The sequence below is a fragment of the Panthera leo genome, chromosome D4 (assembly GCF_018350215.1).
Source record: "Panthera leo isolate Ple1 chromosome D4, P.leo_Ple1_pat1.1, whole genome shotgun sequence".
Taxonomy (NCBI): domain Eukaryota; kingdom Metazoa; phylum Chordata; class Mammalia; order Carnivora; family Felidae; genus Panthera; species Panthera leo.
The window spans coordinates 74,291,381-74,305,396 of record NC_056691.1 but is presented as its reverse complement, the minus strand read 5'-3'; the positions used below and the strand labels follow the sequence as shown (position 1 = coordinate 74,305,396).

Below are 14,016 nucleotides of genomic sequence, written 5' to 3'. Positions count from 1 at the left end.
AGTTAACACACTGTTTCCTGGAAGGCACCATCCCCTGCAACTATGCCCCTCACCAACTAAACTTCTTTAGTGCCCTGACCATGCCCATAAATACTCTAGCCCCGCATTGTGCAATATGGAAGCCATCAGCCACATGTGGCCATTCTGAGTTGAGATGTGCTCTAAGTATGAAATACACACAGGATTTTGAGAATTTAGGACAAAAGAAAGAAGGTAAAGTATCTCAAAAAGAATTTTTCTACTGGTTGCATGTTGAAATAACATCCTGAGTATATTGGGTAAAATAAAATATCTCATTAAAATTCACTTCACCTATTTCTTTTAACTTCTTTTAATATGACTACCAGAAAAAGTATAATTACATACAATGTTCACATTATATTTCTATTGGGCCGTGCTACTCTGGAAACCAAGTTCTCCCATATTCTGGAAAATACACAACATCTTATTCGAGCTGGCTTGATGTTGGCCTTAGCTTCTCACGTGTAACAGGGCAGTGCAAGGGACAGGGTTCCTGAAGATCTTACATGTGATTCAGGACCCAAATCCTGGGCAAGGAAAATGGGTACTTTAGTTTACCAGCCATGGATCAAAATTCCAAGAAACCCGAAATACAACTCATCCCAGTCCCTTTCCAGTTTGGAAATCATTCTTTCCACGGTGCTTTTTTTTTTTTTTCTTTCAATTTATGGGAATTTGCATCATTTCAAATTTCGCGGGCAGTATGAAAGCTTAATGAATATGTTTTATATCGCCACACTTCTAGTTCACACAATTCAGATTTCTATTAAATGTATCCTTAGAGTAACAGGAGAGGCGTGTCCTGCTCTGCCCTGTATCTCATAACCACTCAGAGGTACACGGTTGGAGAATACAGAGTAGCTTCTTTTCTCAGTTATAACCAAAACATTTTTTACATGGTGATTAAAGCTTTGCTCCAGACAGGTAGAGACAATCCAGTGGTCAGGAAGTGCTGAGTCAGTCAGGACAGGGGCAGGGCAGGAAACAGGACAGAGATCCTTTCTCACCCTCAACCTCACATATAATAGCAACCACGTTCTGAGTGTAAGCTTAGCATTCCTGTTACACACTGCCTGCCTGGGAAGGGACCTCAGAAGTCGTCAGGGCGGGCCTCCACCCCATGCATAAGGTTTGATAGCAGCCATCTGGCTTCTACTGGACCCTCTCTTGTAATGGACCCCGCCCCCCCAGGTACAACCCAGGTGGTTAGGTTCTAGGGTTCATTTCTAACAGCTCTGACTGTATAAAGTTCATGCGTCTGCTGACAAAGTGGTCAGATGTTCATTCTGCCGTGAACGTAAGGAGATGGGAGAGGGGAAGGGGCTCCCTAGATGCTACGTGCTGCACGCATGCTCGTCTGTCTGTCTGCATTCAGAGTGCCTACTTCTTTAAAACAGGCAGGGGCTGCCTTCCAAGTGCCCAGCAAGCTCTTGCTTTCACAAAGATGCATTGGCAATTACTCAGCCCTGCTCTGGTCCAGGCATTTACAAATTGATTTGTTCCCATGTTTCCAGGTACAGAAAATAGGCAGCTGAGTAATGATCCATGGGTGAGGACTGGGAGTCCAGGGTGGGCTTTGTACGTGGAGGAAGAGGTGCAGAGCGAGGAGGAGGTGACCTAGAGACGCGTGGGAGAGCAGAGGCTGTGTGCGTAGGGTCTGCTGACTTCAAGTCAACAGCAGAAACGTGGACCGTGAAACAAAAGGAACACTTGATCTGGAGTCAGCCAGACATGGATATAAATCCTAGCTCTGTCACTTACCCTCTGTGTGGTCTTGGAGAAGGCCCATAATCCCTTCGACTCTCTTTCATCCATAAAATGGGAATAGCAGTAGATACCTTGCAGTAGAAAGTAGCTGAGCTACCCGAGCCAGGCTGCAATGTACTAGCCGCATGACCTTTGGAAACTTGTTTTGTAACAGATTTATGCAGGCGTGATTGACATACAATAAGCTACACATGTTCAAAGCTACAATTTTATGAGATTTGACACACATAAACACATGTGAAACCATCACCGCAGCAGCCGAGATGATGATGAACACACCCATCCCCCCAAGTTTCCCAGTGCCCCTCCCACCTCCCCAAGCCCTCACCTCCAGGGAACCAGCGACCTGCTTTCTATCCTGCAGATCAGGTTACATTTTCTTTGTTTAGTGTCAAATAGTTTCTATTGCTGTGTCACCAAATTCACTAATGGCTGACGTCTAACTTCCCGTGAATCCCATCTGATGTATTTTTACCTCTGACATGGTGGTTTTCATCTCTAGAACCTCATTTGGGGTATTTTGGTTTTTCAAAATATCTTCCTTGGATCTATTCAATATGTCTGACCCTTCCTCTGGCTTTTAGAACATATGGAATAAAGTTATAATGGCTGTTTTCATGTCCTTATCTGCTAATTCTATCATCGATGTCATTTCTGGGTCACACGTGATTGATTTTTCTCCTTATTTTGCTGCTCTTGGGCGGCTGGTTATTACTGGATGCCAGACATCATAAATTTTACCTCATTGTGTGCTGGACATTGTTGTATCAAACAAACAAACAAATTTGAATAGATCCCGTTTTAATTTGGTACGCTTACTACCACAAATGATAAAGGTGTATATATATTTTTTAAACTTTTTGCACACTTAGTCCATCCGCTTAAACATCTTCTCTGGCCCAGCCACAGTTACGTATCTCTAAAATGTATCTTTGAGGTGTGTTTTCTGGGATGTGGAAGCAGTTTGATCCTTCCAGGGCTTCCTTTTAAGCTTTGCTAAGACAAGAGCGGTATTTACTCTAGTGAATTTTCCCCACTACCAAGGCAATACCCTTCCTGGCCCTCTAACCGCCCCTACATGTGCTGAGAGTTTCCCACACTGGCTGTAGGGATCAGGAACTAGTCACCGTGCCGGGTGAACTCTCAGCAGGCAATGCTTCCTCCTGTTCTCTGGGGTCTTTTCTAAGACTCAGTTTCTTCACACACAGGCAGTGATCAGTGAACTGAATACTTGCAAGTGACCCTTTGCAGAGGTCCAGAGTTCTCTGCCGGTGAAGCTCTCCTCTCTCTGGTGCTCTACCTTGCACACCCGAGCCACCTTGACTTCCTTGGACTCCTGGTGCTCTGTCCTGGGCTCAAGAATGTGCTGGGCTCTGCTGGATTCCCCGTTTCAGCACTGTGGACTGGAAACTCCCCAGGCAGTGAGCTGGAGCATGCCTGCAGCTTTTGCCTCATTTGTTTCCTGTCCCTCGGGGCTCACTGTCCTTCCATTCACAGATACCCAAAGTCTGGAGAGCTGTCATTTGGTTTTTCAGTTATTTCAAGAGGGAGAGTAAATCTGATCCCTGTTACTCCAGTTGGGCCAGAAGTAGAAGCCGGGAAACTTACTCTTTTAAATTCTCTAGGACTCAGTTTCCTCACCTGTAAAATGAGAGTAAGAATAGTGCCTGTGTCGCAGAGCTGTTGTGAGGATTAAATGCATGAATACTTGAATGTAATGAATAGTAATTGCTCTAGAAGTAGAAGCTACCATTCCTTGGATTGTTGTTACTGTTCTTCCCTCCCCCCCCCCCCACCCCGCCCCTCAAATCTTTAGTTAAATTCTAATTAGTTAGCATAGAGTGTAATATTGGTTTCAGGGGTTAGAACTGAGTGATTCATCATTTACATATAATACCCAGTGCTCATCACAAGTGCCTTCCTTAATACCCATCACCCATTTACCCCATCCCCACCCTCCTCCCTCCGCCAACCCTCAGTTTTTTCTCCATCATTAAGAGTCTTTTGTGGTTAGCTTCCCTCTCTCTTTGTTGTTGTTCTTCATTATTATTATTATTATTATTATTATTATTATTATTATTATTACTGTTACCATCACTGTAGGATCTATAGATGGGTTTCTGGGATCTGTGAAACTCCTGACTTTTTGATCTCAAGCACAGCACTGACACCTCATTGGAATTATATATTTGTACCTTTACTATTCTACTCCAGACCTCTCCAGCAGATAACTACTCATCCTCTTACTTGGGAGCAAGCTAAGAATGACCTTTGAGATCTTTAACAGCCATAATTTCTATGCCTCAGAGATCTAATTGATATTCTCATCGAGCAAATTAGCATTTGCAGCAAACATACCTCACTCCAGATTTATTATGCTCCCTAAATTAATGTAACAAGGATATTCTGAAGAGCAAACCAGAGTTTAATTCATATGAGTCTGGAGGTCAGTCTCTGAGTTGGCTAGAGGAATTCAAGGCAGGAAAGAAAAAGGCTGATTCCAGTCCTTCCCAGGCTAACCATATGGGCAAATGGGACAGAGAACTCAGCTCTCAAGAAAAGGAAACAAACCTATTTGGGACATGCAGTTGAATCAAAGGAAATAGTGGCCTCAGCCCCTCCACCCCCTTAATTTCCCACTCCTGGCCTTCAGACAGCTTCCTTCAGGGTTGATGTGGCTGGTATCAGATGCAATGGTCATAACTCTTCATGGACCAGACACTGACGGGGTCCTCCTGGACACCTGGGGAAAGTCAGCATTTGAGGCAGGTCACAACCCAACACCTGCACAAGTCTTAAGAAGCAGCAGCCCAACCCCCTTGCACCGCTTTATCTCGTGGAAGAAAAGTAGCTTTATTGTCCTAAGAACTAAAATCTTTATGCTTGAATCAGCAATGACTACTTGGTACACTGGTTTCTCATTAAGGTACCTGCAGTTCATTAACAAACTGGCATTTGCCCTTTTTTTCATCTCTGAAACCAAGATAATCATGAACAGAATTTTCACAAATATCTATGCACTGAAAAGGATGAAGTCTGGTCCCAAAGGGTGTTTTAGGGTTAGGGGGTATGAAAGAATCCAGGATGTTCAGGGAGCATGTCTGCCCTTAAACCTAGGGCCATAGTTTACGGCTTGTATTGATTCTTTTATTCAACAGTTATTAAGAAAAGGTCTGAAATAATTTATTCTCAGACATCTGCAGTTCAAGAGGGGATCTAAGTAAGACAAAGACACAACGAATCGGAACTCATGGTAGAAAATGCTTAGGGCTAGAAAGTTTATTACATGGTAGTTAAGACTTAGAACTTTGGAGTCAGAACTGGGTTTGCCCTACTGGTTTTGTCACTGACTAACTGTGTGCCCTTGGGCAAGTCATTTCATTTCCTGAGCCATGGTATTCCCCATTGGTTTCCTCTTTGGTAATTTGAAGGTCAGAGAGCAGTTGTGTGAATCAAACAAGGGGAGATATATAAAGTAGTTAGGACATCGGTCTGAGTCAGTTAGCTAATACTATGAATTGTTTTTCCAGTCCAAAGGAGGACAAGATCTTAAACAGTTCCCCATGGGGGGTGGCAGTCACTTGGTGGCTCCCTGGACCAGAGAGAGGGAAGGATTTTGGAAGCTGGAGCATTCTGCTTCCACTCCCTGATGGCCAAAGGTTTCAAGGAAGATTCAGAATGGTTCTACTTTCGTCTGGAGGCCTGGGCAGCCTTGGTGTGAGCTACATAAGCTCTGTATACACTCCTTTTCTTGCCTTATGCTCCTTGACAACTTCATTCACTCTCAGAGGTTGAACTCTCACCCAATATGCTAAGATTTCATATCTCTGGGCAATGCAGCTTGTCCCAAACCAAATGGCCTCCTCTCTGTGGCTGCAAACTCATTTATGAATGGCATCATCTTTCCAGGAATTGAAGCCAGAAAACTTACTGACACCTTTGGTAGCTCCTTTTTCTCCTTTCCTTTACCCTGTATCATCCACCATCGTGCCCATTCTCGCATTCTGATCCCATACAATCAAGTCTTGTCAATTTGATCTGCTAAGCATTTCCTGAATCCATGAACACAGCCACGGCCCTGTGCCGGTCATCGTCACCCTCCCCCTGGTGGCTCTGCTGCAATCTTGCCTGTTGTCAACCCAGCTCCACTCTGGTGAGGATGAATGAAAATCCACCTGTGGGTCTATCCTGCTGCTGCATCTCCCATGGCTCCCTAAACACCTCCTTCCTCCTAATCTTATGCTCCTCCCCACTCTTCTTTTCTGATAGATCCCAAATTTTGCTTGAGGCAGCCATATGCTGAGTTAAAAATCTTACTTTCCACACTTGTGATCAGGTTCTGGTCAAGGAGATGTAAGCAAAGTCTCTGGACTGGGCTTGTAGAGAAACCATGTTTTCCTGATAAAAAAGGAGAGGGGTGTTCAACTGTACGAATCACCTTTTTCTCTTCCCTCTGTCTGACTCACAGACTGATGCCTGCAGGAGGAGTCCTCTGGACATCAAGAAGAGGAAAGTCACCCATTAAGGTTGGTAGAGCAGGAAGCTAGAGGGAGCCTGTTCGCTCAATGACTTCCCGAACCAGCCACAGTCACCCAGGACCATGCAGCCCCAGATTTCTTGTTACGCAAAGAAAAGAAATCTCTATTGAGTTAAGTAACTGCATCTCGGTTCCTATTGCTGAAGTCAGATTTGGTCTTAACTGATATACTCTTCCATGAACTACAGGAGCAGTTTGCAAACTTGAGTGAGCATCCAAATTGCTGGGGCACTTGATCCAAGTTCAGGGTGGGGACCCTACCCCAGTGGATTCTGCCCCATTTGGATCTGCAGTGGGGGCCTGCAGCTGGTATTCACTGATGTTCTATGTAGAACAGTTAGGAAAACACCAAGTCCTGGCAATGACACTTGGGCAGTTAAGGGAGGAAACACACGAATTCTGCGTTTGTAAGGAATTTCATGAATGGCCTCTACAGCTTTTCCAGGCTCATCTCTGGCCATTCCCACTGGCTGTCCCTGCCCAGAACTTAACATTCGGTGACTGTACCTGTGCTGTTTCTGTGTCTTTGAAGCCCTTCCTACCTCTCTGGACCTGGGCCTTTCCCAGTCTGCAGTGTGTAGCTGCCAACCACTCAGGAGCCCTTGAAAAGTTTTGGGTGGAGAGAAAGTTCTGGAAGGTAGGGAGGGGAGAGGTGGGAGGATATGTTGTAGGGTCAGATTTGCATGCCCACCTGATCCCACTGCTTTGGCTTGACTAGAGGTTGGAGGGTGAGGGTGGTAAATTGTATTGGCTTTAGTTTCAGCTCTTTTTAAATAATAATTTCTGAGACTGGAATCTGTGGCCAGAGTGGAATGCCTGTCTCAGAAAATTATTAATTTTAGTGGGCTGTTTTCTCCTTTTCACTTTCCATTTCCATTTTGAGAGTCAGAGTCAACACCAAGCATAATAGAAGCAATCAGATAGGCTCCAGTGGAAACCAGGAACATCTAATTAAATCCTTATATTTGCAGGTCTAGCTCTCAAGGGAGGAAAGAACATTTGACTAGTTTGATATTTATGGAGGGCATTCACTCATTCAATCATGCATTCTCTCATTTACTTGCTCCCTCACTCTGCACTGACAAGATTCTCTTTGTTACAAATAAAAGAAACACAATTCAGGCTGTCTTAAGTCAGAGAAAGAGAATTCATTAGCTCCTATACCTGGAAGGTCTAAGAGTTCAGCTGGCTCCCCACATGGGGGCTTAAATTATATCCCCAAATGTGTCCTCCTCCTCTGTTCCTTCTTCTTTTCTCCTCATTCTCCTTTTCCCCTCATCCTGCCTCTCCTTTTCCCATCCTTCAGTCAGACTCTTTCCTTGTGGCAAATAAAGGAGCCTCCAGCAGCTTCGAATGAACATCCCTACAGTTTAGCAACCCAGGGAAGAGAGGTTGTCCACTGCTAGAACAAACCAAAAAGTCCCAAGGAGAACTCTAACCTGGCTTGTGTTATATGTCCTTGCCTGAAACTGAGTTCTGTGGCCAGAAGTTTGGAACAGTCTGATTAGGCTGGCCCGGGATGCATGGCCAGGTTAGAGAATGTGAGGGGTCAAGCTTAGCCCCACCTAATCATGGAGAATGTGTACAGGATACTGAAAAGACATAACCAACAGATTCCACCATTCCATCTATCCATCATCCATCCATCCATCCAACCATCCATCCAACCACCCATCCATTCTTCCATCCCTCCACTCATCCAATCATCCATCTATCCGTCCATCCACCGATCCATCCATCCCTTCATCCATCCTTCCATCCATCAATTTGTCCACCTGACAAGGATTTTTTAGAGCCTTTTCTATGCTTGGTTCTGTGCAGGCACCCGTGTCAGGTCCTCTGCCACACAGCTAATGGGCAGGATCAGGGCTTAGCACAAAGCTTAGCCCAAAGTAGGTGTTCAGCCAACGTTAGAATGAATTAATAGATGACCTGAGTCTTAAGCCTGGGTCACTAGGATGATAATGCCCCTGATGTAAAATGACAGTGAAGACAGGAAAAGTGGCCCTGGGGTGAAGGGGCTATGCCAAGCAGAGTACTTGAGTGTCTTATGCTGCCCCCATGACTGATGGAATACCACCTCTCCCCTGGTAGCAAGAGAGCCAGGCAAGGGTGGGAATTCTCTGTGGCTCTGCACTGCCAGTCTCAGAGATTGGGGACTGAGGCAATTATTCTGAGCCATCAAATGAATAAATATTTTGGAATGAGAGTCAGCAGGGAGATGTGATGGGATTTAAATGCTGATATAATATGCCCAGCTGCTTTCAGGAGCCATAGTCATTGATAGGACTGGGAGAAGGCAGGCAAGAGCTCACCAGCTAGGGCACTAACAAGCCAGTAACTAAGGTTCTCGTTTCCCTCGTCTCCTTCGGGGGATGCTCCCAGGGAAGGGAAGGACACTCTGCCCTGCTGTATTTTTGGCCGTTATGTTCACCAGCATTTGGATCATGTTAGTGGGCATTCTATGTATCCACCAGTGATGGGAAATCTCCTGGTGACGGAGAGGTAGACTTCACTGTAAGAACCACCATTATGCTTGCCACTCAGCATTAAATACACGTTAGCCCCACAGATGGAGCAGAGTCGGAGCTCAGAGTTGGTTGTAGAACAGGATTTTTATGAGCATTCTCAATGTTCAGTGGATTCATTTCTCGTTCAATTGATAATTCACTCATAAATTTCTTCCTTCCTTCCTTCCTCCCTTCATTCATTCAACAAGCATTTTGGTGAGGTGTATTTTTTTTTTTAAGTAGGCTCTACGCCCAGTGTGGAGCCCAATGCGGGGCTTGAACGCCGGATCCTGAGCTGAAATCAAGAGTCGGATGCTTAACTGACTGAGCCACGGAGGCACCCCAGTGATGTGTATTATTAATGCCGCACCCAGATCCCTTCTTACTGTTTCTGTGCCCTGCACCTGCTCCCTAAGTGAGCCTTCCTTTCCAACAGCTCACACCCATGAGTCTTTTCAGGACTCTTCTTGGGAATGTACATCCTCCCCATTCGCAAGGTGCCTTTAACCAGTGACTTAGTTCAGGAGTCAGAAAGCCCCAGACCCTGACCCTAATCCAGAAAACTATGGATGCAACTTATATTCCAGGGGCCCCAAGGGACCAGGATGAAGCTGGCTGGGAGGAATTTTTTCCAAAATCATGTTCCTTCCTAGAAGGCTGGGGCTATAGCGTGAGGCAAGTGACAGGATTGTGCCCAGAGTTTAAGGGGACACTTACTCTGAGACTCATGCACCAGCCTCCACATTTTTGCACCCTGGGTGCCTCCTTCTGTTCCCCAAGCCCTCCCCCTCTTCCCTGTCTGCTTCCCCTGCTCCTTTATGGGTTTCCCCTGGGAGCATTTCCACGATACCCACGTGTCTGCACATCTTCCTCTCAGGGTCTGTTTCTGGAAGCCCGACCAAAGTTGACTAAGTGCTGTGTGCTGGAAACTGTCCTGTGTGCACAAGAAGGAGTGTGACCTAGTCTCTGCCCTCTGAAAGCTCACAATCCTAGGGGACCACATGGCGCAAGGCCCTGTCCCTGCAAATAGCCACGCCACCTCTGGCTCTAGTCCTGAGGCAGAGAGAAACTCACCCAAGCGCTCCAGTCACGGGCCTCAGCTGCCTCGTTACTGAAAGCTGCCCCTGGCTGCTGATTTCAGGAGGATCGCAGCAGATGAAACATTAAAACACTTTTTAAAATAATTGGTTTTGTACAGTCAGTTGCTGCAGACATCCCCAGATTCGCATGCTTCAAAGGCAAAGGGGTTTGTTCTTAATGCATTTATCTTGCGATACTTGGATTTGAGGTTTAGTGCAATGCCAGCTGCAGGGGGACTCTTGCCTCTTGTCACCAAAGTGCCTTAGCGTAGAGATAGTGAGCGAGCCCAGGGTGTTCTGAAGCATCCATGCAGAGGAACTAGGGAGCCGACAAAGGGATTTCAGTTGTGGGCTAAATCCCAGAGGTCCCCCCCCCAAATTTACCCTTGTAGTGGCTGCAAGAAAGTCCCCCAAACTCCATGTCTACCTGGACTCCCAGAAGCAAATCAGACCCACAGACTGGGAGTTAAGAAACTGCACAAAGTGACAAGTCACTGGCAACCTGATGTGGCCCCTCCCAGCCTCGTGCCAAAACTTTATGACCAGGCAGAAAAAAAAAAAAAAAAATGAAAGTTCCCACCAAGGTGGGGAATGAAGATGGGCCTTCAAATTAAGCACCCTGATCTCAGCTGTTCAGCCTCTGGAACTGTGAGAAGTACATTTCTGTGGTTTGAGCCACTGGGTCCATGGCCTTCTGCTATAGAGGCCCAGACTAACACAGCAGGAGAGGGCACTGGGGGAGGCTACAAGATCGGAGGAGGGGAGAAGGGTCTTTCTCACGCCTGTTTGCCTCCTGATCCATCAATGTGCCACGGCAGCAGCCCCGGGGCCCGCACTAACCACTGGTTCCAGTTTCCAGGTGTTCCAGCCCTCCCACAGCCAGGCTCGTGGTACCCTCTGTGAGGTGCCAGCAGCTCCCTCCGCTCGAGCTCTCAGGGGTTCTGCACACCAGCCCTGTGTGGTTTGCCTCTGAGCAGCAAGGCTCTGACAATTCCAAGTCTTCCCTTTGCTCCCCCAGACCTGGGGTGGACTTTGACACCTGCAGGGCTCTCTGCACTCCCTTACGGCTCCCTTCGATTTGTCAGTCCTCTCATGTTCGTTAGGATAATTCCCTGTTTTGAATTCTCTGTGTTCAAACAGCAGCGTTATTTCTGTTTCCCTGACCCTGACGTCCCACATGGGAGCTCGTCTGGTGACCTAGATCCTTGCAGGAATGATGCGGCAGAGTCATGGTCAACTGCCAGTGGACACACAATCTGAGCAAGAAATAAACCTTTGTGCTGTAACCCGTCAAGATTTCTCGGGTCATTTTTGTTATGCGGCACAATCTAGCCTATCCTGACTAACACAGAAGCCTCAAAGTCACATGCCCTCTTGCTGGGCTCTTAGAGAGGATTCTCTCAAGGCACGAGTGGGCAGAGAATTGCTCCCAGAGCAAGCTGCACACTGGCAATTTTACAAATGCCCCAAAGCTTGGGCAGATCTTGCTGTGTTTGAAATTGAGTAAAAAAGAAAAGCCCAGGGCGCCTGGGTGGCTCAGTCAGTTAAGTGTCCAAATCTTTATTTTGGCTCAGGTCATGATCTCACAGTTGTGGGATCGAGCTCCACATTGGGCTCCACACTGACAGCACGGAACCTACTTGGGATTCTCTCTCTGTCCCTCTCCTGCTTGTGCTCTCTCTCTCTCTGTCTGTCTCTCAAAATAAATAAAAAAAATTTTAAGACAAAAGCTTAGAGTCTAAGCATGAATATTTTTATTATATAAAGAGTTTTAAAAATAAGTAAGGAAGAGACAAATACCCCTGTGGGAAAATGGCCTAAGGGACATATGGGAAAATGCTCAGTTTTACCAGTAATCAATCAAAATTTCAAGTACGTAATCAACAATTCAAATCTGTCAAAAATTCAAGTATGTAATACCATTGTTATAACTTAAATGGTGTCCCCCCTCCTTCCCGCAACCCTGCAAAAGAAGGTCTACTGAACTCCTAGCCCCCAGTACTTGACAACGTGATCTTATTTGCAAATAGGGTCATTGCAGATGTGGTTAGTTAAGATGGGGGTCTTACTGGAGTAGGACAGGTCTCTAATCCACTATGACTGGGGTCTGTATAATGAAATGGCCATGGGAAGACAGACACCCAAGGGAGAAAGCTGTGTGATGATAAGGGTAGAGATTGGAGTTATTCAGTGAAGGGGAGGAACACCAAAGACTGTCAACAAACTGCCAGAAGCCAGGAAGAAGAGGAAGGATCCCCCTACAGTTTTCTTTCCTTCTTCTTCTCCTTCTTCTTCTCCTTCTTCTTCTCCTTCTTCTTCTCCTTCTCCTTCTCCTTCTTCTTCTTCTTTTTCTTAACATTTATTCCTTTTTTGAGGGACAGAGAGAGACAGTGTGAGTGGGGAAAAGACAGAGAGAGAAGGAGACACAGAATCCGAAGCAGGCTCCAGGCTCTGAGCTGTCAGCACTGAGCCCAACGCGGGGTTCGAACACACAAACCGCGAGATCATGACCTGAGCCGGAGTTGGACATTTAACTGACTGAGCCACCCAGGCGCCCTTCCCCCTACAGTTTTCTGAGGGAACACAGTCCTGCCAATGTCTTAATTTGGGACATTAACCTTCAGAACTGTGACACAATAAATTTGTTATTTTCAGCCATACAGTTTGAGGTACTTCATAAGAACAGCCCTAGGAAACTAATAAAACCAATTTTTATTTTTTATATTGGAAAAGAATAAATTACCCAGGACTTAGTAGAATGTTCATGAGGGGTGGGCCACCTGGGTAACTCGGTCGGTTAAGCATCTGACTTCACCTCAGATCTTAGTTTGTGAGTTTGAGCCCTGAGTCAGAATCTGTGCTGACAGCTCAGAGACTGGACCCTGCTTCTAATTCTATGTCTCCCTCTCTCTCTGCCCCTCCCTCACTTGCTCTCTCTCTCTCTCTCTCTCTCTCTCTGTCTCAAAAATAAATAAACATTAGGGGCGCCTGGGTGGCTCAGTTGGTTAAGCAGCCGACTTCGGCTCGGGTCATGATCTTGCGGTCCGTGAGTTCGAGCCCCATGTCGGGCTCTGTGCTGACAGCTCGGAGCCTGGAGCCTGTTTCAGATTCTGTGTCTCCCTCTCTCTGACCCTCCCCCATTCATGCTCTGTCTCTCTCTGTCTCAAAAATAAATAAACGTTTGGGGCGCCTGGGTGGCTCAGTCGGTTGGGCGACCGACTTCGGCTCAGGTCATGATCTCACAGTCCGTGAGTTCGAGCCCCGCATCGGGCTCTGTGCTGACAGCTCGGAGCCTGGAGCCTGTTTCAGATTCTGTGTCTCCCTCTCTCTCTGACCCTCCCCCGTTCATGCTCTGTCTCTCTATGTCTCAAAAATAAATAAACGTCAAATAAAAAAAATTTTTTTTTAAATAAATAAATAAACGTTAAAAAAATAAATAAATAAGCATTAAAAAAAAAAATAATGTTCATGAGCGGTGAGGGGCAGGCACTCTTATACAGGCTGATGGGAGACCAGAATTGTATAGTTATTTTTTTTTTAATTTTTTTTTTAACGTTTATTTATTTTTGAGACAGAGAGAGACACAGCATAAATGGGGGAGGGGCAGAGAGAGAGGGAGACTCAGAATCGGAAGCAAGCTCCAGGCTCTGAGCCATCAGCCAGCCCAGAGCCCGACGCGGGGCTCGAACTCGCGGACCGCGAGATCGTGACCTGAGCTGAAGTCGGACGCTTGACCGACTGAGCCACCCAGGCGCCCCTGTATAGTTATTTTTGATAGATCAACTGGCAAAATGTATCAATAACAGCCTTAAAAATATTTATATACTTTCTGACCTAGCAGTTATGTTTCTACAAGTTTGTCTAAAGAACTGAGAAGGTAAAAAGATGAGGACAGCTATGCTGATAATAGGAAAAGTTAAAAATAATCAAAGTGTACAACAATGGGAATTGCTTAAATAAATCACGCCATGTTGCATGCAGTCGTTTAAGAAAGAAAATGTAGGGGCGCCTGGGTGGCTCAGTCGGTTGAGCGTCCGACTTCGGCTCAGGTCATGATCTCACGGCTCGTGAGTTCGAGCCCCAACTCGGGCTCCGTGTTGAC

The 14,016-nt window shown here is 46.1% G+C and overlaps 1 long non-coding RNA gene across 1 annotated transcript in view; it reads left to right on the top strand.

Annotated features, from left to right (window-relative positions):
* The window catches only part of LOC122205363, a 34,980-nt gene extending 23,772 nt beyond the window's left edge, over positions 1 to 11,208 (top strand). The window contains exons 3-4 of the long non-coding RNA XR_006196020.1: positions 6,257 to 6,314; positions 11,055 to 11,208. This is a non-coding gene — a long non-coding RNA (uncharacterized LOC122205363). The remainder of the gene's footprint in view (positions 1 to 6,256; positions 6,315 to 11,054) is intronic.
* Positions 11,209 to 14,016: the final 2,808 nt, after the last annotated feature.